We start from the raw sequence: 20,691 nt of genomic DNA, 5'->3' as shown, positions 1-20,691 counted from the left end.
CAGATCTACTGGTTTGGGGGCTCCGGTGAACGGGGCCAGGCCTCCCAGCCTCGGGCCTCGCCGCGGTCCCCATGTTGGAGGCCTCCCCTGGGCTGACTGAGTCATGAAGCCCCTTGAAGCCTATTCCCCGATCCTAACGGCCCTTTAGAAAGCAGGAGAATGAGGGGAGCCCTGTGCAGTAGGCTGCTTAAGACACGCTTGGACTTCAGTCCTGTCACCTGTACATAACAGCAATCCCATGAAGCCTAGCCAGCCCTCATCCTGAGTCATCTAAACATTACCATTTTTCTTTAGGGTGTCACATTAAACCCTTCTCTTCATCTCTGAACGTTATTCAAGCCAGGGCAAGCCATACTTCAGTAAAAATACTTTAGACGGGATTTTCAAAGGCTCTCATACAACCTAGTGTACTAATCATTCAGAGACCATCTAATTCATCATTTGAAAAACAGAGTAATCTACTTCTTAACCTGTGTTCTTCAAATGAAGGAGGTGCCTCATGACAATGACCTTCCTATTGTCTAATTTTGAGGAGCAAGGGTACACCAAACTGCTAACCACAAAGTCAGTGGTTTGAAATCACCTGTCAATCCACAGAACAATAAAGCTGTCTGTTCCTAAAAATATTTAAAGCCTCAGAAACCCAAAGTGGTAGTTCTACCCTGGCCTGTAGCAGGTCACTGTGAATCATAAGCAAGTCAATGACAGTGAGTTTATTATTTGGTTTATTTAATTTTGAAGTTCGTATTTTAAAGATTTCGTTTTTAATAAAATTTTAGAGTTTTGAGAAATTTTGTAATAAAGTATCCTTAAAAAAAAGAAAGTATCCTAGATTATGAATCAGAATCGACTCAATGGCAATAAGCTTGGTTTTCGGTTTTATCCTAAACTCACTGCCATCAAATCAATTCTCACATCGGCCCTATCGGACAAGGGAGGACTGGCCCCACTCTGGGTTTCTGGGGCTGTACATCTTTAAGGGAGCAGAAAGCCTCATCTTTCTCCTGCAGAGCAGCTGGTGGATTGGAACTGCTGTCTTTGAGGTCTGACATTTAACCCACACGCCACCAGGGCTCCTAGATTATCATACATAGTGTGTGTATGAAAGTGTATCAGTCACCAAGGTCCATAATGAATCAGCTTTAATACAAGTATAACATTTTCATTTGTATTAACATTCTGGTAATCCATAGAGACTATAACACTAGATTTAATAGTTTCTTAGGTTTATGGCAGAGGAGGTTGGGAGGTAATAGCTACAAGAATGTAGAAAATGTTCTAAAACTGACTGTAGTGATGATTGTACAACTTTTTAATATATTATAATCATTGAATTGTATGGCACATGAATTATATGCCAATAAGACTTAAAGAAATCCTTACCTCAACCCACCATGTCTCATAAGCTTCATTCTCACATGTGTAAATATGGAAGTGCATTAATGCAAAACTCAATGCTTTATGACAGAATAAAGTGTACAATAATTGTGTCTCCAATCACTGCCTGCACACCCCAGTCTTGGAGGCAATCAATGGTAGCATGTTCTAATATATTGTTGGGAATACAAGTTATAGGTATGTATTAAAATATACAGATACTCTTTTTACACAAAAGGCAATGCACTATATGCTGTTGAGTTGCTTTCTTTTCGCACTTAGCATTATCATAGAGATCTCCTTTCTCCCAGAAGCAGTGTATTATTCCATTGTATACAATATATTACTTTAACCCCACAGATGGACATTTAGATTGTTGCCAGGCTATTGCTTTTGCAATTGCTATGCTGCAATTAATAGCCCCATATAATAACCAATAGCAAACTCATGGTGACCCTTAGCGGTAGAACTGCCCCCGTGGGTTCTGAGACAGTAACTCTTTTTTGTTTGTTTGTTTTTCTTTAGGGGAGAGCACGAATGCAGTCCCCCACTACCACAAATTATGCAGTCGAGTTTCCCACATTTGGGGAAATCGCAGGGGTCAGCACATCCGGAGTGCAATGGATGAGCCTCGCCCTGGGAAAACCACCTTGGTGATCATGGTATCTCCCCTGCCAGGTAAGTATGAGACAGTAACTCTTTAGAGGAGTAGAAAGCCTCCTCTTTCTCCCACGAAGCTGGTAGTTTCAAACTGCTGACATCACAATTAGCCCAACGTAACTCTTACACCACCAGGTCTCCTACCCAATACAATAAGTAACCAAATTTGTATCATAAATCTTTGCATCAAAGGTTGTTTTCAATCTTGATAAAACTGAAACACACACTGCCATAGAGTCGGTTCCAACTCATAGCGACCCTACATAGGGTTTCTGAGGCTTCGTAACCCTGTCCAGGAGCAGAGAATCTCATCTTTCTCTCAACTGCTGGTGCTTTTCAGTCACCAACTTTGCAATCAGCAGTCCAGCGCTTACCCAACAGCACCACCCTGGCTCCTTAATCTTGATCAGCTCAAAACCAAACACTGCTATCAAAGCAATTCTGAGTCAAAACCATCCTATCCCACTCCCATGGAGTTCATTTTGACTCATATAATACAGGGTAAAACTGCCCCTGTGGGTTTCCTGTAACTCTACAAGAGTAGAAAGCCTCGTTTTCCTCCCACAGGGCAGCTGGTGGTTTCAGACTACTAACCTTGAGGTTGGCAACCCAAAGCTTCACCCACTGCCAAATGGTCTTCCCCTGAAGTTATAGGAATTTTATTTGGTTTCTTTCAATTTCATTCTAGGAAGATTTACAAGTTTGTATGGAGGATGGAAAGGAAGGGCACAGGAAATAGCAACAAGAAAGAAAATCATTATACACAATTTTAATTAAAGCAATATTAAAAGGCAAATGAAAGGTATTTAACAATCTTTATGTTTCTTCTGTTTATTTTAAAAATTAATACCACTCGGCTAACAAAATCTTCTTGTTCCATAAAGGAGAATGATAAAATTTTAATTCAAAAGGAGGCTTAAACACCAATATAGTAATAGGGGGCAGGGGCGGTGCAGGAGAGTTGTGGCTTTTTATTTTATTTTATTCTGCAAACTGAGAAACTTCCTTCCTTTTCAGCCAAAGAGAGAAATTCCAAAACTTATTTCTCAATGCATAGCATTTCAGTATGTGATTCTATTATTTAATATTTAATGAATTTTCTGCCTGTAAGTTCATACTCTGGAATAATTCAAGACTATCCAATTGGATGGAAAAATAGCAGAAAACACACACCATAAAACAAAAAGAATTTTTTTTTAATTCTGAGAAAAATATAGTCTTACTGATATGCAATGTTGTTGACCAGATGTTTACTATTTTAATGTCCTCCTTGCTTTAGTGTGGCATGCATTAATCTGGTAGGCATAGTTCTGCCATTGTGAATGAATACTATTCAAAGTTTTGCCCTATTGCCAACCCCCATTGTTTGTGTAACTAGTGTCCAGGCACTTAAGATTTTAATTTGGACAAGTCAACAATTCTTGTATTGGGGTTTGTAGCCAGCCTATACCTGTACCATTTCTTTTTCTCTTTTAAATTCTATACCATTGGCTAAACTAATGACGCTATCAGTAGAATTACCTTATGCCCCAGGGGGATGGTTGATAATGTTCTCTAAAATAAAATAATAATGATGTCTCTAAAGTGAACCAGAGACATATATGAACCATAACTCTGTGGATGTATTTTGGGCTCACACTTAATTCTAGCCCCCATCTAAGAACAATTAGTTCTTGTGACATGGCTCTGCTTCAATCTTGCTTCATAAATTCATCCTTGTTAAGGTACAGTTGCGAATGTATACAGTTGTGTAAACCCTGTCACAATCAAGACATAGAATATTTCCTTTACCAAAAACATTCCTTCATATCCTTTTGTAGTGAACTCCCAGTCCCTGGAAACCATTGATTTGTTTCCTGTCCCTATAGTTCTGTTTCTAGAATTTCATAGAAATGGAGTCATTTCTACTATGATTTCCTTTTCCAGGGACAGGTCTCTTCTAATAACTTATCCAAAGTACCTAAGTCAAAATCTCTCCATCCTCACTTCTAAGGAACATCTTGGTTGTACTTCCCCAAGACAGATTTGTTTGTTTTTCTGGCAATGCACTCACTGTACTTTCAATATTCCTTCTCAATACCAAAATTCAAATGCCTCAATTCTCCTGAAGTCTTCCTTTTTCATGGTCCATCTTTCACATGCATACAAAGCAATTGAAAATACTGTAGCTCACATTACTTAATGCAGCTAGCCTAAGTTACTTAATGCAGTATCTATGGAGTTCTCCCAACTCATTACATTGCTCAGAATCAAATAGGTTGGATGCAGATGTCAGCTGAAAGAGCCAGATAACTCTGAGAATCTTCTCTTATTTGCGTGTTTGTGACTAAAAAGCTAGGTCCTGCTATCTTGTGAGTCAACAGAGACATCCTGAGACTAGCCTAAGACTTAAAGAATGTTATTGTTCTGTTTGCTTGCTCATGGTAAACAATTGTCTACTGTGATTATCCTGAAACCTGAGTTAACGTTTAACATCTGTATGTGATTCTCTGAGAGTGTGATTTCAAAGTAAAAGTATATATCCTCTATGCATCCTGATTTCAAACAGGACACCACCAAGACAATTTGTTTTACTGTGTCAGGCTTCTCCCTGATGTTAATTTCTTAAAAAACAAAACAAAAACAAACTTCTCTTGGTGTTGTATTTACAATTTGGGCTGCTAGCCTAGAGATCTGCACTTCAAAATCACCAGCAGGGGCCAGCCCCAAGCCCAACTATGTGGACACCTGCCCCTCCCCCCAGAAGAATTTATTTCAGAGGACAGCACTCAATCTGTAGCTCTGGGAGAGGGACATATCTGATCCGAGCACACAGGAGCAAATGAAGGGGGAGGAAGAGAGAGTGGAGCATATCCCAAGCCAGAGCAGCCAATCCACAGAGAAGACCACATGGCCAGCCCCACTATGAGACACGACATCCCTCACTGACCCTTAGCCCTACAGGGGACAATACTGGAGACACAGTGTGGAAATTCCACCCAATCTGATTCCACTACACCAAGGCAAAGCACTAAGGGCGTGCAACAGAACAGCAAGGGGAACAAAGCAACGAAGTGCCCAGGGAATACCAAAAATAGACTTTGGGGCCAGGGCTTGGCACCCCATCAGACTCGACTGGAAAACACTCCTAAACACCAGCAAACAGTCCTTGAACTAACTACAAGCTTTTCTTTTTTGTTGGTTTTTTTTTTTTTTGTCATTGGTTTGTTGTTGTTTTGTTTTATTTTGTTGCTTGGTTTTGCTCTGTCTTGTTTTTGTGCCTCTTACTATCTCCACAGGTCTGTCTAAATAAGATAGGCTGAACAATCTGGAGGAGAAAACAACGGGACAGACAGTTCCCGGGATGCTTGGGAGAGAGGTGGGGGGAAATGTAGTGGTGTTAACAAACCCAGGGACAAGGTAACAACTAGTAATCCAAATAAGTGGTGAGGTGGGTGTAGGAGGCCTGGTAGGGCGTGATTAAGGGTAATGTAACCAAGAGGAATTACTGAAACCCAAATGAAGACTGAGCATGATAGTGGGACAAAAAGAAAGTCAAAGGAAATGGAGGAAAGAGCTAGGAGGCAAAGGGCATTTATAGAGGTCTAAATAAAGGCATGTACATACATAAAAATATATATGAGGATGGGGAAATAGATCTATGTGCATATATTTATAGGTTTAGTATTAAGGTAGCAGATGGACATTGGGCCCCCACTCAAGTACTCCCTCAATGCAAGAATACTTTGTTCTATTAAACTTACATTCTATGATGCTCACCTTCCCGACACAATCACTGAAGACAAATCAGGTGCATAAGCAAATGTGGTGAAAAAAGCTGATGGTACCTGGCTATCAAAAGATATAGCGTTGGGGGTCTTAAAGGCTTGAAGGTAAACAAGCGGCCTTCTAGCTCAGAAGCAACAAAGCCCACATGGAAGAAGCACACCAGCCTGCGTGATCATGAGGTGACAAAGGGATCAGTTATGAGGCATCAAAGAACAAAAAAACCATATCATTGTGTGCTCGCCTCCCTGATACAATCGCTGAAGACAAATGGGTGCATAAGCAAATGTGGTGAAGAAAGCTGATGATGCATGCTTGCTTCAGCGCCACATATACTAAGAAAGCTGATGGTGCCCGGCTATCAAAAGATATAGCGTCTGGGGTCTTAAAGGCTTGAAGGTAAACAATCAGCCATCTAGCCCAGAAGCAACAAAGCCCACATGGAAGAAGCACACCAGAATGTGTGATCACGGGGTGTCAAAGGGATCAGGTATCAGGCATCATCAGAACAAAAAATCATACTATTGTGAATGAGGGGGAGTGCAGGGTAGAGACCCAAAGCCCATCTGTAGGCAATTGGACGTCCCCTTACAGGTCGCAGGGAAGAGACTAGCCAGTCAAGGTACAATGTAGCAACGATGAAACATACATCTTTCCTCTAGTTCCTAAATACTTCCTCCACCCTTCCACACCCCCCCCCCACTATCATGATCCCAATTCTACCTTACAAATCTGGCGAGACCAGAAGATGTACACTGGTAAAGATAGGAACTGGAAACACAGGGAATCCAGGGTGGATGATCCCTTCAGGACCAGTGGTGAGTGGCGATACTGGGAGGATGGGTTGGAAAGGGGGAATTGATTACAAGGATCTACATGTGACCTCCTCTCTGGGGGACGGACAACAGAAAAGTGGGTGAGGGGAGACGTCGGACAGGGCAAGGTATGACAAAATAATGATTTATAAATTATCAAGGGTTCATAAGGGAGTGGAGAGGGAGAGGGGAAAATGAGGAGCTGGTGTCAGGGGCTTAAGTGGAGAGCAAATGTTTTGAGAATGATGAGGACAGTGAATATACAAATGTGCTCTACACAATTGATGTATGTATGGATTGTGATAGGAGTTGTACGAGCCACTAATAAAATGATTTTTAAAAAAGAAAGAAAGTCAGCCTAGGATTAAAGAGATAAGAACAAAATCTTGGCAATGTCTTCTTCAATGATAATTTTTAAAGTTTATAGTTGACTAATTCTCTGGTGAAAAATCTGCATAACCATGTCAGATCAAGTCACTGTAGAATCTTCATTCTTTTTATTATCCAATCTCCAGCGCACTTTTTGCCAGCACCAACGTTGGCCTTGGCAGTCCCCCTGGCTGTTATCATTCTGTTCTTGCGTTCCTTGCGCCGTTTTCTGAGGTCTTTTGATTCTAATGCAGGATATGTCTTGCAAGTCTGTGTTTAGTTTCATTTTTCTTTGCATAGAATCCAAATAATTATAAATCATACCAAAGCCCGTAGTCTTGCCACCACCATAATGGGTTCTAAATCCAAATACAAAATGACATCTGGTGTGGTCTTGTACATTTTGGCTAGTTTTTTTCATGGATTTCTATCTTAGGCACTGTTGCTTTCCCAGGGTGAAGGACATCAGTGACCGTTTGCTCTCGCTGATGTAGTTGGCTGGTCATGAACATCCTGGTCCAGTCATTTACTGTGTCATTCACGATGGCGGAGGATGAAAAGCTTCCATGATAATTTTTAACTTAAAAACTCACTGCTGGGAGCGGGAAGGGAGGGGGGAAAATGAGGACTTGAAGCCAGGGGCTTAAGTGGAGATCAAATGTTTTGAGAATGATGTGGGCAATGAATGTGCAAATGTGCTTTACACAATTGATGTGTGTATGGATTGTGATAAGAGTTGTATGAGCCCCTAATAAAATGATTTAAAAAAAAAAACGCCCTACCATGAGTCAACTCCAACTCATAGGGACATGCTAGGACAGAGTAGAACTGCCCGGTGGATTTCCAAAACTGTAAAGCTATGGGCGTAGACAGGCCCATGTTACTTCTGAGGAGTGGCTGGTGGTTTCAAATGGCTAACCTTGTAGTTAATGCCCAATAGAGTCCTGGATGCACAACGTGTTAAGCGTTAGGCTGCTATAACCAGAAGGTCAGCAATTTGAACCCACCAACTTCGTCAAGGGAGAAAGATGAAGCAGTCCACTTCTGCAAAGATTTACAATCTTGGAAACGCTACAGAATAGTTCTACTCTGTCATGTAGGGTTGCTATGCGTCAGAATAGGCTATCTATGTTACACTGTATCTACTAAAGTGCTAGGAACTTTACGTGTGTTATTTCATGTTCTTGATCTTTTCCACTCTGGGTTTTCCACCACCACTGTTCCACTGACACTACTCAGCAAGATCACCAACAACCTCCGTACTGCTAAATCCAAAAGCCGAGTTTCTCTTCAACCTCTGTGGGATAAAAATATATCCGACCTATGATATTCAAAATAATTCAACATCATATTCTCTTGTTTGACACATTTGGCTCTCTTAGTTTCTAAGATGCTGTCTTACCACTTTCCTTTCTACCTCCTTGGCTGCTGCTTCTCAGTCTCATTTGCTGAAATTCTGCCACGTTTTCCTGATTTCGGAATACAGGTGTCCCAAGACTTGGTTTTCAGACCTTTTCTCTTTCTTTTCCTGCATGTTATCTAGAAGTCAGCAAACATTTTCTGTAAAGTGCCAGATAGTTTATATTTTAAGACTTAGTGGACCAACCACTTGGCACAATGAATAATGTTATGAAGATGCCTATATAGCAATAGAGAAGTTTCGCACATTTTTATTGATGAAATAAAAATGTGAATTGTAAAAGTGAGTAACAGGTGTTCCATTGTGATGGTTACGGTTGTGGGTCAATTTGGCTGAATAATGCTCCTCGGTGCTTTGGCAGTTATAATGTAGTTATCCATCGTGATGAAATGTGCTATGAGCAGCCAAGGGAGTTTCCTTAGGGGCATGACCTGCTTTCCAATACGTATGGACATTTGGCAAAGCTCTCTTGCTTTTTTGCTGGATCTCGATTCTGAACCTGGATTGTCATCATCTGGCTTCCAGTTCTTTGGGCTGGACATACTGCCTACCAAACCAGGGATCTGTTAGCCCCTTCAACCTGTGAATCAGCATCCTGCCATCTTACCTACTGCCCTTGGATCCATCTACCATGGCAGCCACGAACTAGCATCTCACCTACTGATCTTGGATTCTTCTGTCCCTGTAGCTACACAAGTCAGAAGTCTCCGGCTTGACATTTTAATGTCTCACCTACAGACTTGGAAGTCGCCAGTGCCTTCAACCATGTAAGCCGTTCGTTTGACATCTATATCACTAGTTTTCTTATGCTTCTATAGAAAAGCCAGCCTAAGAATGAAAAGAATAAAATTCTTTATTTTTTGAGGGATACCATTTTTCACTAGACTTCATTGTTCATGTTCTCTATTCTCAGAAGTGATTTTTTTAACAGTTTGATTGGCATATAAATCATGTAACATACAATTTAATAGTTCAAGCATATTAAGAAGAGTTGTACAAGAAAGAAGAAAATGTTTTAGACCTCAAGAAAGTTTTTCTTGAGGTCTTTTTATTCTAATGCAGGCTATGTCTTGCAAGTCTGTGATTAGTTTCATTAACACAGGAACCATTAATCCCATTATTGTCTCTAGGGAGCTACCAATTCTGGGTTCTGTATACATTAAAGCATACAAAAAACAAAAACAAAAAAAATAAGAAAATAAAATAGATGGATTGTGATAGGAGTTGTATGAGCCCCTAATAAAATTATTTTTAAAAGACCTTAATAGAAAATAAAGTAGAAAATATTAAAAACTAGAACATTGATACAATTGATATATGAAATGTTATAAGAGCTGTAAGAGGCCCCACCAAAATTATTTTAAAAATAAAAATAAAAACTAGTACAAATTTAAAGTAAGTCAAAACAAAGATCAAATGATAAGGTGTTAAATTTTAACCTAACTGCATCTGTAATAACCAACTTTTCCATGCACCCCATATGATAACTAAGCTATTCACATCGCTGGTCTATAGTCAGAAGGATTCACCAGGGCTTAATCCACGTGTATTTCCCCTTCACTTTTTTTAACTGGAACAACTTTAAAATGGTCAAAGGAAATATCAAATGATAAGATACTACATTTGAACCTAGCTACATCTGCCATAATCAACTTCAGAATGCTCTTGATAGAAAGAATGGTCACATCCCTGGGCTAGACTCCGAGGGGACTCACCAGAGGCTTGATCCCTGTGAGGACCCTGACAATGACTTTGGCTCTCCCACTGTCATCCTTAGCCTTCTGAAGACTGGGTATTCACGATTTAAGCTTTGATACTGTCCCCTACTTCGGATTTGTATGGTATTCCTTACAATCATTGGGCCATAAAGACTGGTATGCTTGATCCATGTATATTTAGTTGACACCTCACTTAGATGGCTGTTTGTTTGAAGACAAGCCTTTAAGACTGCAGATGCTATCCTTTCTGAGAGTTGGGCACCATCTAGTTTCTTTGCCACACTTTTCTATAGCACCATATAGTCAGTTATCTCTTCGTGAGGGCCAGGATGAAACAGGGCCATGTCATGAGAACTAATTGTTCTTAGATGAGGGCCAGAAATAAGTGTGAGCCCAAAATCCATTCATATGTCTGTGGTTTATATATGTCTCTCGTTCACTTTAGAGACATCATTATCATTTTATGTTAGAGAACATTATCAATCATCCCCATGAGGAGCTGATGCCAGGGGCTTAAGTGGAGAGCAAATGTTTTGAGAATGATGAGGGCAATGAATGTACAAATGTGCTTTACACAATTCATGTAAGTATTATGGATTGTGATAAGAGTTGTATGAGCCCCTAATAAAATGATTTTTAAAAAAAAATCATCCCCATGGGGCATAAGGTAATTCTATGGATAATGTCATTAATTTATCCAATGGTATAAAATTTAAAATACTGTAGAGAAAAGGAAATGATACAGGTATAGGCCAGCTACAAACCACAATACATGAATTGTTGACTTGTATGGTTTAAACTCTTAGTGACTGAACACTATTTATCCAAACAATGGGGGTTGGCAGTAGGGCAAAACTTTCAATAACATTCATTCACAAATACAGACCCATGCCTAACATATCATAATAACACAAGGAAGGCATTAAAATGGTAAGTATATGGTATGGTAGTCCCAGACAGCTACTCATTGGGTACTCTCAAAAAATTATTTTTTAACAGCAAAAAACATATATTTCAAATATTTTTCTATTAATGCTGATTTGATTGTAATTCATAACTAATAGATCTGCAATTTCATGTATTTAAATACTGAAAATATCTTTTTCAACAGATAAGTGCTGTCAAGTACTGATGTCCACTTGCATGTGATTTTAACTGATAATAAATAGGTGAATCTATAGATCCATAAAAATAATAGACTAAGAATTCATGAAGATGGGGCAGGCCCAGGCAACTTGTTCTTCTGTTATCCATAAGATCACAATAAGTTGGCATTTACTCAATAGTAACTAACAAAAACAGAAATTTATAAAATTATATTAAGCTCTTGATGGATGCCCTTGAGTAAACTATTACATTGAAAATTAATTAATTCCCACTGCAGATTATGTGGAAAAGTTAAATGGATTTTGAAATATAGAAATGACTGTTGTACTTGAATCGAGCTCCAAAAATTGCTATGGAATGACATAAATTAAAGTTAGAAAGAAAAACATTGCCAAACAAGAGTCATATACCCTGTAAAAGAATCTCTCAAATATAACAGTAAAACTAGGACATTTCCAGATAATCAGAAATTAAAGGAAATCATAGAAACCTGGATCTTTAAAACCTACTACTACTACACACACACACCAAAAAAACCCAAAACCTTCTACACAACCATCATAGTCTAAACAGCCTGATACCGACATAACAACGGATCCATAGACTAATGCAACAGAATTGGAATCCAGAAGTAAACCCATCCACTTAGTGACTGCTGAGATTTGACAAGGGACCAAATATATTCCATGCATAAAGAAATCGTCTTTCTAATAAATGGGGCAAAACTGGATAGCAGGAGAATGAAACAGGGCCCATATCAGGCCATATTTTAAAAAAATTAATTCAAGATAGCTCAAAGGCCTAAACATAAAACCTAGAACCTACAAAAATCATCAATTTAAAAATAAAGACACACGAAGGTCAAAGAGTTGGGATGGAGTTGTTCTCTGCATGTATGGTGGCTCTGGGATGGGCTTCTCCTCACCTTCCTCCTCAGCCAGTTTGAGTAGCACGGACCCGTTGGAGCAGTTCTTCGAGGTGGAGACTCCCGAAGCACCACTTTCAACAGTGGTGACCAGAGGACTGACCTATGTCAGGAGAGGTGCATGGACAGGCCTGGGCCAAAGCTGGATGGTCAGGCTGAGGCCTGTTTTGTGAACTGAGTTGAGCGCTTCATGTCTGTAAGTCTTGAATAGACTGGCACAGGCCCAGAAACCCAAACCAGTCTTCTCAGAAAGCCTCTCTGACTGATCTCAGCACTACCTCTTTGGAGAAGGAAGGTAGTTCAAGAAAAGAAGCACTGTTGATGGAATCGTTTAAGGCAAATCTGTGGGAGAATATGGCTTTCCACCTTTTTACCCTTTGGGGAAATCCTGTCATCTGAGAATGTGTGTGAATACATCTTATAGGTGTTTGATTTTTTTCTTTTTTTAAAGCTAAATGGATGGAAAACACTACCTGCAGGTGGGTCTATGTTCTTCGCAAAGTCCCACTAACGGCTTCCTATCATTTGAGAGTGGAACTACTTTCCCTAATCTGAGAGTGGGACCACATAATTTAAAAAAAAAAACAACAATCTGTCATTTGGGTTCATTTCAGATTTCTGGGGAAACTGGGGTTCACTTATGTAAAAAAGGGCAGCTGGATGGGGGCGGGGGGCAGCGGGGAGTAGACTGGTACAATGACTCCACCTCCTTATCTAGTGTTTGTTATTACTGGGTAAAGTCTTTATGGAGCATTCAGACTGTCCATTTTAGTTTTCTTGATTTTCTCTTATTAAAGACCTGTTTGGTCTCTGAGAGGCAGTACAGGTAGGTTGATAGTCAGGAGGCTTTTGATTATAAGGGAATCAAGCCAGTGAACACAATTCTTATCTCTACACAAGGCAGAATTTCACTTTCCCTGTATTTCAGTGTACAAGAAAATTCAAAGATGTGCCTAAATTAGTTCTAAAGATGTAGGCCAGTCAGAAACTAACAGCGGTTTCAGGTAGAAGTGTATGTCTACTGTCAAACTGCATATTCTATTTACTGCATTCTTTTGATCTTTCAAAAGCTATCTAAATCAACCCTGAAAATTTTAAAATTAAAAATGGAGACAAACTTAGGGGTCCTCGTACATGATGTACATTATCAAACATAATGAAAAGCACTTGAACTACAGTGGATTGGAAATTATTTTTGGGCAATGATATATTAGACCAATGATATATTAGACCGAGAACTAATCTCTAAAATGTATAGAAAATTTCTTCAGCAAGAAAAAGACAAATAATCTAATTAAATGGGCAGAGGACATGGACAGACATATCACAAAATAAGACATTCAGGTAACCAGAAATTATATGAAGAAACGCTCATGATCATTAACCATTCGAGAAATACAAATAAAAACAACAGGAGATACCACCTCACCCCAACATTAATAGCAAAAGTTCAAAAACCAGAAAACAACAAATGCTGTCAATTTTCTTAAGATTAAATCTAGAATTACTATAGAACCAAACATCCACTGCCATTGATTCAATTGCAACTGATAGTTTCTAAAGCTGTAATGTTTATGGGAGCAAATCGCCATCTTTCTCCTGAGGAGTGACTGTTGAGATTGAACCGCCAACCTTGTGGTTAGCAGTGCAGTTTTTGCTAAAGAGCACTTCTAGGCCTCCTGAGAGTTACTCATGACTCAGCAATTCCACTTTTAGGTGCATGCCCAAAATAACTGAAAGTAAACATCTACACAAAAACTTGCACGAAAATGTTCATAGCAGCAAAAAAGTGAAAACCATTCAGATAACTATCAACTAATTGAAGGAAAAACAAAAGGTAGTGTAGCCATGCAATGGAATATCATTCAGCAGTAAAAAGAAATTAAGTACTGATACATGCTACCGCATGGATAAATCTTGAAAGCATTATGCTAAGTGAAAGAAGCCAGTCAAAAAGACCACGTATTATATAATTCCATTTGTAGACTCTTTCTTATGTCCCTCAATCTTAAAGTGGAGGGCCATCGAAAATAAGGAACGGCCACACTCAGCACGGTGAATTGACAGAGCAGCCGCATCAATGGGCTCAGGCCAGGGAACAAATGTACGCGTGGCACAGGACCGTGCAGCATTTCATTCTGCTGTGTATGGCGTCGCTGTGGGTCAGAACCAACTTGATAACTCCTAACCACATGTATAGAAGTCCAGAGTAGGGGCATCAGTACAGAAACAGAAAGTAGGTTGGTGGGTGTCATTGAGTTGATGCAGATTCATACCAAACCTATAGGACAGGGTAGAACTGCCCCTGTGAATTTCTAAAACTAACTCTTTATGGGAGTAGAAAGCCCCATCTTTCTCCTGTGGAGTGGCTGGTGTTTTGAACTGCTGACCTTGCAGTTAGCAGCCCAACTCATAACCCCTACTCCACCAGGGCTCCTCAGATTAGAGAATTGGGGTTGGGGGTTGGGATGTCGAGGAATGAGTAGTAACTGCTTGAGTCCAGAGTTTCTTTAAGGGTGAAAAAATATTCTGAAGTTCATTATGGTCATGATTTCCTAACCTTGAATTGCACCCTTTAAATGGGTGAATTGTAGGATAATGTGAACTCTATCCCAATAAAGTTGGTAGTTTTTTTTTAATAAATCATCAAGGGAAACCACAGAAATAATTCCTTTTGTTTTTAACTCACTGTTTGTGTTGCTCCCATGCCCTCAACTCAGCACTCTGGACTGCTTGCTGCAATCAAACATTCCATCATGAACGCACCCTGGGGAAATGCTTGCCTTGCTTAGCTAACGAATGAGTCACTTGGAGACTGACTTTGGTGGCAGATGTTTTCTTGTTTTTTTGCTTTTGTGACATAATGCAGCTGTGATAAGAGATGCCATTAATTTTCTAATCACTGCTTTCTGTGGGTTGGGAGTGCTAGAATGAGGGCTTAATTTGGTAATGTCAAAATACAGTATATTATTTTGACAAAGCTGTTGTGTTATTACATAAAATACTCAATACTTTGCCATCTAATTTCAAAACAAAATAATTCACTTTGCCTTAAAAACATAACCTTAATAAGTCTAGTTTCCTGTTCTTTCCTTGTTTTGACATGATACTTACGCCTGGTGATAAAAAGAAATAAAGAACATGTGGTAGGGCGATAGGAATGACACTTGAAATTATACCTGTGTCGCTAAGATTTGTGCTGCCCCATGCAAGAGGACAAAGCAGTGGAAACACGGCCTATAACCTCTGCTGTAAGCACTAAACTCTGTCTTTGTAGCGAGAAAGCAGCTGTAAAGAATATATAAGCAAATGAGTGTGATTGTGTACCAGGAAATCATCACTAACAGAAAGTAAATTCTGAATTTTATATCACTTCCACATGTTATGCTGTTTTTTTTCTTTTGATCCCTTCTCACATACATGCACACAACCCTTTAAAATATAAACACCATTCTTAGATTACAGATTCTATCAAAACCCAACAATGGGTAGAATTCAGCCTATAAGGCAACATTGGTCAATACTTTTAAAGCGTTCTCTCTTTCCTTTTCAATTTAATTGAAAATCAGTATTAGGTATCTACTAAAGAGAGCCCTGGTGGATAAGTGGTTACACATTGGACTGCTAACTACAAAGTCAACAGTTTGAAACCATCATCTGCTTTGTGAGAGAAAGATGAGGCTTTCTACTCTCATCAAGAGTTAGCCCCAGAAACCCACAGGAGCAGTTCTACCTGTCCTATAGGGTTGCTATGAGTCAGCCTCGACTTGATGGCAATGAGTTGGATTTTTTCATTGCTATATAGGGGCCCTGGTAGTGTAGTGGATTACACATTGAACTGCTAACTGCAAGGTCAGCAGTTCAAAACCGCCAGCCTTCCGAGGGCAAAAAATGAGGCTTTCTTCTCCCATAAAGAGTTAGAGACTTGAAAACCCACAGGGACAGTTCTATTCTGCCCTATGAGTTGAAATCAGCTCGGTGGCAGTGGCCAAATAACAATAGCAAAAACTTAGTTGTTTAAAACAACAACAACAATATCTATTATCCCTCGATTTCTGTGAGGTAGGAATCCAGAAGCAGATTAGCTATGGGTCAGGAGCTCAGGAATGGTGTGATTCTGGCTCAGGAAATTCCATGAGGTGACAGCTGGGATGCCGGCTATGGATGCAGTCACCAGAGGCTTGAACAGAGCTGGAAGATCTACTTCCTAAATGGCTTAATCACATGGCTGGTGACACACTGTCCCGGGGACCTCGGGCTGTGTGCCTCATTACATGGCAACCAGCTTCCTGCGGGGCAAATCCAAAGACCAAGACTGAAGTTGCAATGCCCTTTTATGACCATGTCAGATTCGGTCATTCCCACAATATCCAATTGCTTGCACGAATCTGTTCTATTCAGTGCAGGAGGAGGGTCTACCAGGTCTTGAAGACAGTGATCATGGGGGCCATTTTGTAGCTTGGCTACCATCATGCTCCTTCTGTGTGTGTCCTTGAACATTAAAACTCACTTGTTCTTAAATATTTTATGGTGCTTTTATTTTATTGTGTTTTAAGTGGAACTTTCAACAGCAAATTAGGTTTCTCTTTAACCATTTCATACAAATTATTCCATGACATTGGTTACTGTGCCGGAATTCTCATTCTTTTCATTCTGTTCGGTCTGCACCCCTTGATCTACCTTTCCTTCCCTCCCTTGCCTTCTTATCTGTATTTTAAGGGAAATGTTGAGTGTCCTCACACAGATGGCTGTTTGAGGGAACATGTGACTCCTGGGCGATGTTGGCTGTCTGATAAGCCAATCCACTATTTATTGGAAAGGTGACCTCCTGGGGCAGTTTTAGTTCTAAGTTCAAGGGGCACGTTAGGTGACAATCCTGGGGGTTCCTGTAGTTTCTATGAGTCCAATAAGTCTGAGGCCTTTTAGGAAGTTGAATTTTGTTCTACAATTCCCCCCCACTCGATATGGGGCCTTCTCATGTGCTCCTGGTCAGAATGGTCATTAGAAGTAGCTGTGCCTCATCTAGTTCTTCTGGTCTGAGGTTAGCACAATGTCCTCGTATTGAAAACACAATGTTCTTTTCATTAGCCAATACTGGAAAGAAAAGTGAGCCCACAATAAAACAAGAAGGCAGTGGTAAATATTTGTTTTTTAGAAGTGAGTTCCTGTTGAAATGACTCAAATGTAAAAATTGAGAAAATTAGCACCAATTCACAAATAGGCCACAGTCTCCAATCTTCCCCTTCACTTGACTAAAAATCCAAATATGTTACTAAGGCAAATGTGAGCTTTTACTGGTTAGAATTCATCTATTCATTCTTTCAACAGTTATTTGTCGAGTACCTACCTACCAATAACACACCAGGCAGCAGTCTAAGCATTCTAGGTCTTAGAGGCAGGAATGAAGGAACCAAAGGCCTCGTCCCTTGTAACAATGATGAGAAATACAACTTTCCTCTAATTCCTAAATGTTTCCTCCCCGCTCCCACTATCATGACTCGAATTCGACCTTGCAAGTCTGGCTAGACCAGAAGATGTACACTGGTACAGATAGGAACTGAAAATACAGGGAATCCAGGGTGGATGAGCCCTATAGGACCAGTGGTGTGAGTGGCGAAACAGGGAGGGTAAAGGGAGAGTGGGTAGGAAAGAAGGAACCGATTACAAGGAACTATATGTGATCTCCTCCCTGGGGGACAGACAACCGAAAAGTGGGTGAAGGGAGATGTCGGACAGGGCAAGATATGACAAAATACCAATTTATAAACTAGCAAGGGCTCATGAGGGAGCGGGGAGTGGGGAGGGAGGGGAAAAATGAGGACCTAATATCGGGGGTTTAAGTGGAGAGAAAATGTTTTGAGAATGATGTACAAATGCGCTTTACACAATTGGTGTATGGATTGCGATAACAGTTGTATGAGCCCCTAATAAAATGTTTAAAAAACAACAACAAAGGCCTCGTCCTTATAAAGTCTACATTCAAGTAGAGAACACACACACACACACAATTATATGTACTGCCAGCTCTAAGAGGAACTCTAGTGGCATAGTGGTTATGCGTTGGTAAAATGGTTATCTCATTGTGGTTTTAATTTGCATCTCCCTGATGGCTAGTGATGGGGAGCATTTTTTCATGTGTTTGTTAGCCATTTGTATGTCATTTTGGGGAAATGTCTGTTCGTCTTTTCCCACTTCTTAATTGGGTCATTTGTTATTTTCTTATTGAGCTGTTGGTAATTAGACCCTTGTCCAATGTGTCATTGTTAAAAAAAAAATTTTCCCCTAGTCTGTGGACTCGTGTTTGACTCTCCTGATAAAACCTTTGATTTTTAAACAAGTGATGTGCTTTCAGCACGTCCAGTCGAATATCTGGTCTTCCACTCGGTGTGCCTCCTGCATTCTGCTTGGTCGTCTATGTGTGACCTGCAGTAGGGCCCTTAAGTTTGTTCCAGCCCTCTCACTGATGAGTCTGAGAGCCCTGGGGTTTCTATTAGGTCTTTAATCCATCTTCAGCTCGTTTTAGGGCATGGGGAGAGATATAGGGACTGTCATTCTTCTGCATATGGAAATCCAGTGTGTCCCTCTCCTTTTGTTAAAGAGGCTGTCTTTGTCCCATTGGATATTTCTAGGTCCTTTGTTGACGATTAATTGCCTACAGGCTGATGCATTTATGTCTGGGTTTTCTGTTCCGATCGATTGGTCCATACATCTCTCAGTGTACCAGCCCCAGGCTGTTTTGACTCTGGGGCGATGGAGGAGGTTTTTAGACCAGGCCTCCTACTTGGCTCTTCTTTTTAAGAAGTTCTTTGCTTATCCTGGGTTTTTGCCTAGGTCAAGTGGTAATTCGTTTTTCCATTTCTTTAAAGAATGCATTTGGGATTTGGATTGAGATTGTGTTATATCTGTAGATTGTTTTAGGTAGTATTGTCATTTTCACAATATTAAGCCTGCCTATCCATGCGTACAGGATGTTCTTCCATTTATTTAGGTCTTTTTTTGGTTTCTTGCAGTAATGTTCTATAGTTTTCTCTGTATGGGCCTTTTGTTTCTTGAGTTAGGCTTATTTTTAAGTATTTAATCTTTTGTGTGGTTAGATAAATGGTATTGTGTTCTTATTGTCTTTTTCGTAGCTCTCTTCGCTGGCATGCAGGAATCCTACTGATTTCTGGTTATTAACTATGTATCCTGCTACCTTACTGAATTCCTCAATTATTTTCAGCAGGCTTTTTGTGGAGAGTTTTGGGTTTCCCATGTAGAGAATCATGTCATCTGCAAATCGTGAGAGTTTCACTTCTTCTCTGCCTATTTATATTCCCTTGATTCCGTTTTGCTGTCTGATGGCTCTAGCTATGACTTCCAGCACGATGTGGAGTAAGAGTGGTGACAGGGGACATCCTTGTCTGGTTCTCGGTTTTTCTCCCCAGTGGACATGTTTCTAGCTTTTCCCGCCCTCTTATTCGTATGTCTTAAAAACGACTTCAACAGTGGACACTCACCTCCGCTGGGCTGTCTCTCAAGATGAAGGGGTAGGGAGAAGGCCAATCAGCTCCTGCCATGTAACATTGTTCTCCAGTCACCCCGAACCCACAGACACTTCTACAAGAGTGGTCAGTGAACCTCACTGGAAATTCAAGTCAAGAGGTGGGGTGGTGGTCCATGCCTGTCTCAGGGAAGGCAATTACACTTCTGCTGGTGCGAAAACAGAGTGAGCAAATTGCCACTGAGGAAATGGTTAATATTACTGATATAGAACCCCAGGGGAGAATAAGCCCAGTATTATGTTCCTAATTGGACACTTTTGACCTAGTTTCTATCTAGTCCTTGGTGACCAGGCCACGTGCTATGGATAACTGGGACTTTAGATTCTGATCTTGCAAGAAGCACAACATCCCTCCTAGGCCACCACAGAAGGATCTGATTTGGAAACCCATGAAGATAACTAGGCTTTACGTTAAACTCACTCATAGCAGATTTCAAGAACTGACACTCTCCCTTGGACTTATAACTGAAACACTCTAGTGTGAGAAGAAGCAGATGACTGCTAACCCAAGGTTATGGAATTGATGGTCGTTGGACTTTGGTTTGGATTTCTTGCTTTGAGGGTGCCCAATGAATGGTAGTCTGAGATTAATGTGTATTTATTATTTTCATGATCTTTTATCAATTTTATAACATGTGTTATTATAGCAGGCATGGTTCTGCCTTTGTGAATGAGTGTTATTAAAAGTTTTGCCCAGTTCCTACCCCTCACTGTTCATGTAGTGTCCAGTCACTTAAACGTTTAATCTGTACAAGTCAACAATTCATGTATTGTGATCAGAAAAGCTGGCCAATACATGTATGATTTCCTTTTCTCTTTTAAATTCTATATCTTTGGCTAAATTAATGCTACTAACAATAGAAAATTATCTTATGCCCAATAGAGATGACTTAAAATGGTCTCAAATAAAATGATAATGATGTCTCTAAAGTGAACAAGAGATATATATAAAACATAGACTTTGGATGGATTTAATGACCTACTCTAAGAACAAT

The 20,691-nt window shown here is 40.1% G+C and overlaps 1 non-coding gene and 1 pseudogene across 1 annotated transcript; one reads left to right on the top strand and one right to left on the bottom strand.

The window, feature by feature from the left end:
- Positions 1-1,899: 1,899 nt before the first annotated feature.
- Positions 1,900-2,063, bottom strand: LOC115873792. Its single transcript, XR_004048589.1, has one exon. It is a non-coding gene; the product is annotated as a U1 spliceosomal RNA (small nuclear RNA).
- A 10,077-nt stretch (positions 2,064-12,140) lies between these two features.
- On the top strand, positions 12,141-12,422 carry LOC101656104 (annotated as a pseudogene).
- The last annotated feature ends 8,269 nt before the right edge of the window (positions 12,423-20,691 follow it).

The sequence above is a fragment of the Echinops telfairi genome, unplaced genomic scaffold, assembly GCF_000313985.2.
Source record: "Echinops telfairi isolate 266 unplaced genomic scaffold, ASM31398v2 ScPeMD7_7469;HRSCAF=8507_1, whole genome shotgun sequence".
Lineage (NCBI taxonomy): Eukaryota > Metazoa > Chordata > Mammalia > Afrosoricida > Tenrecidae > Echinops > Echinops telfairi.
Note: the sequence above shows the minus strand (reverse complement) of the source record. Positions and strands in the feature narration are given on the sequence as shown.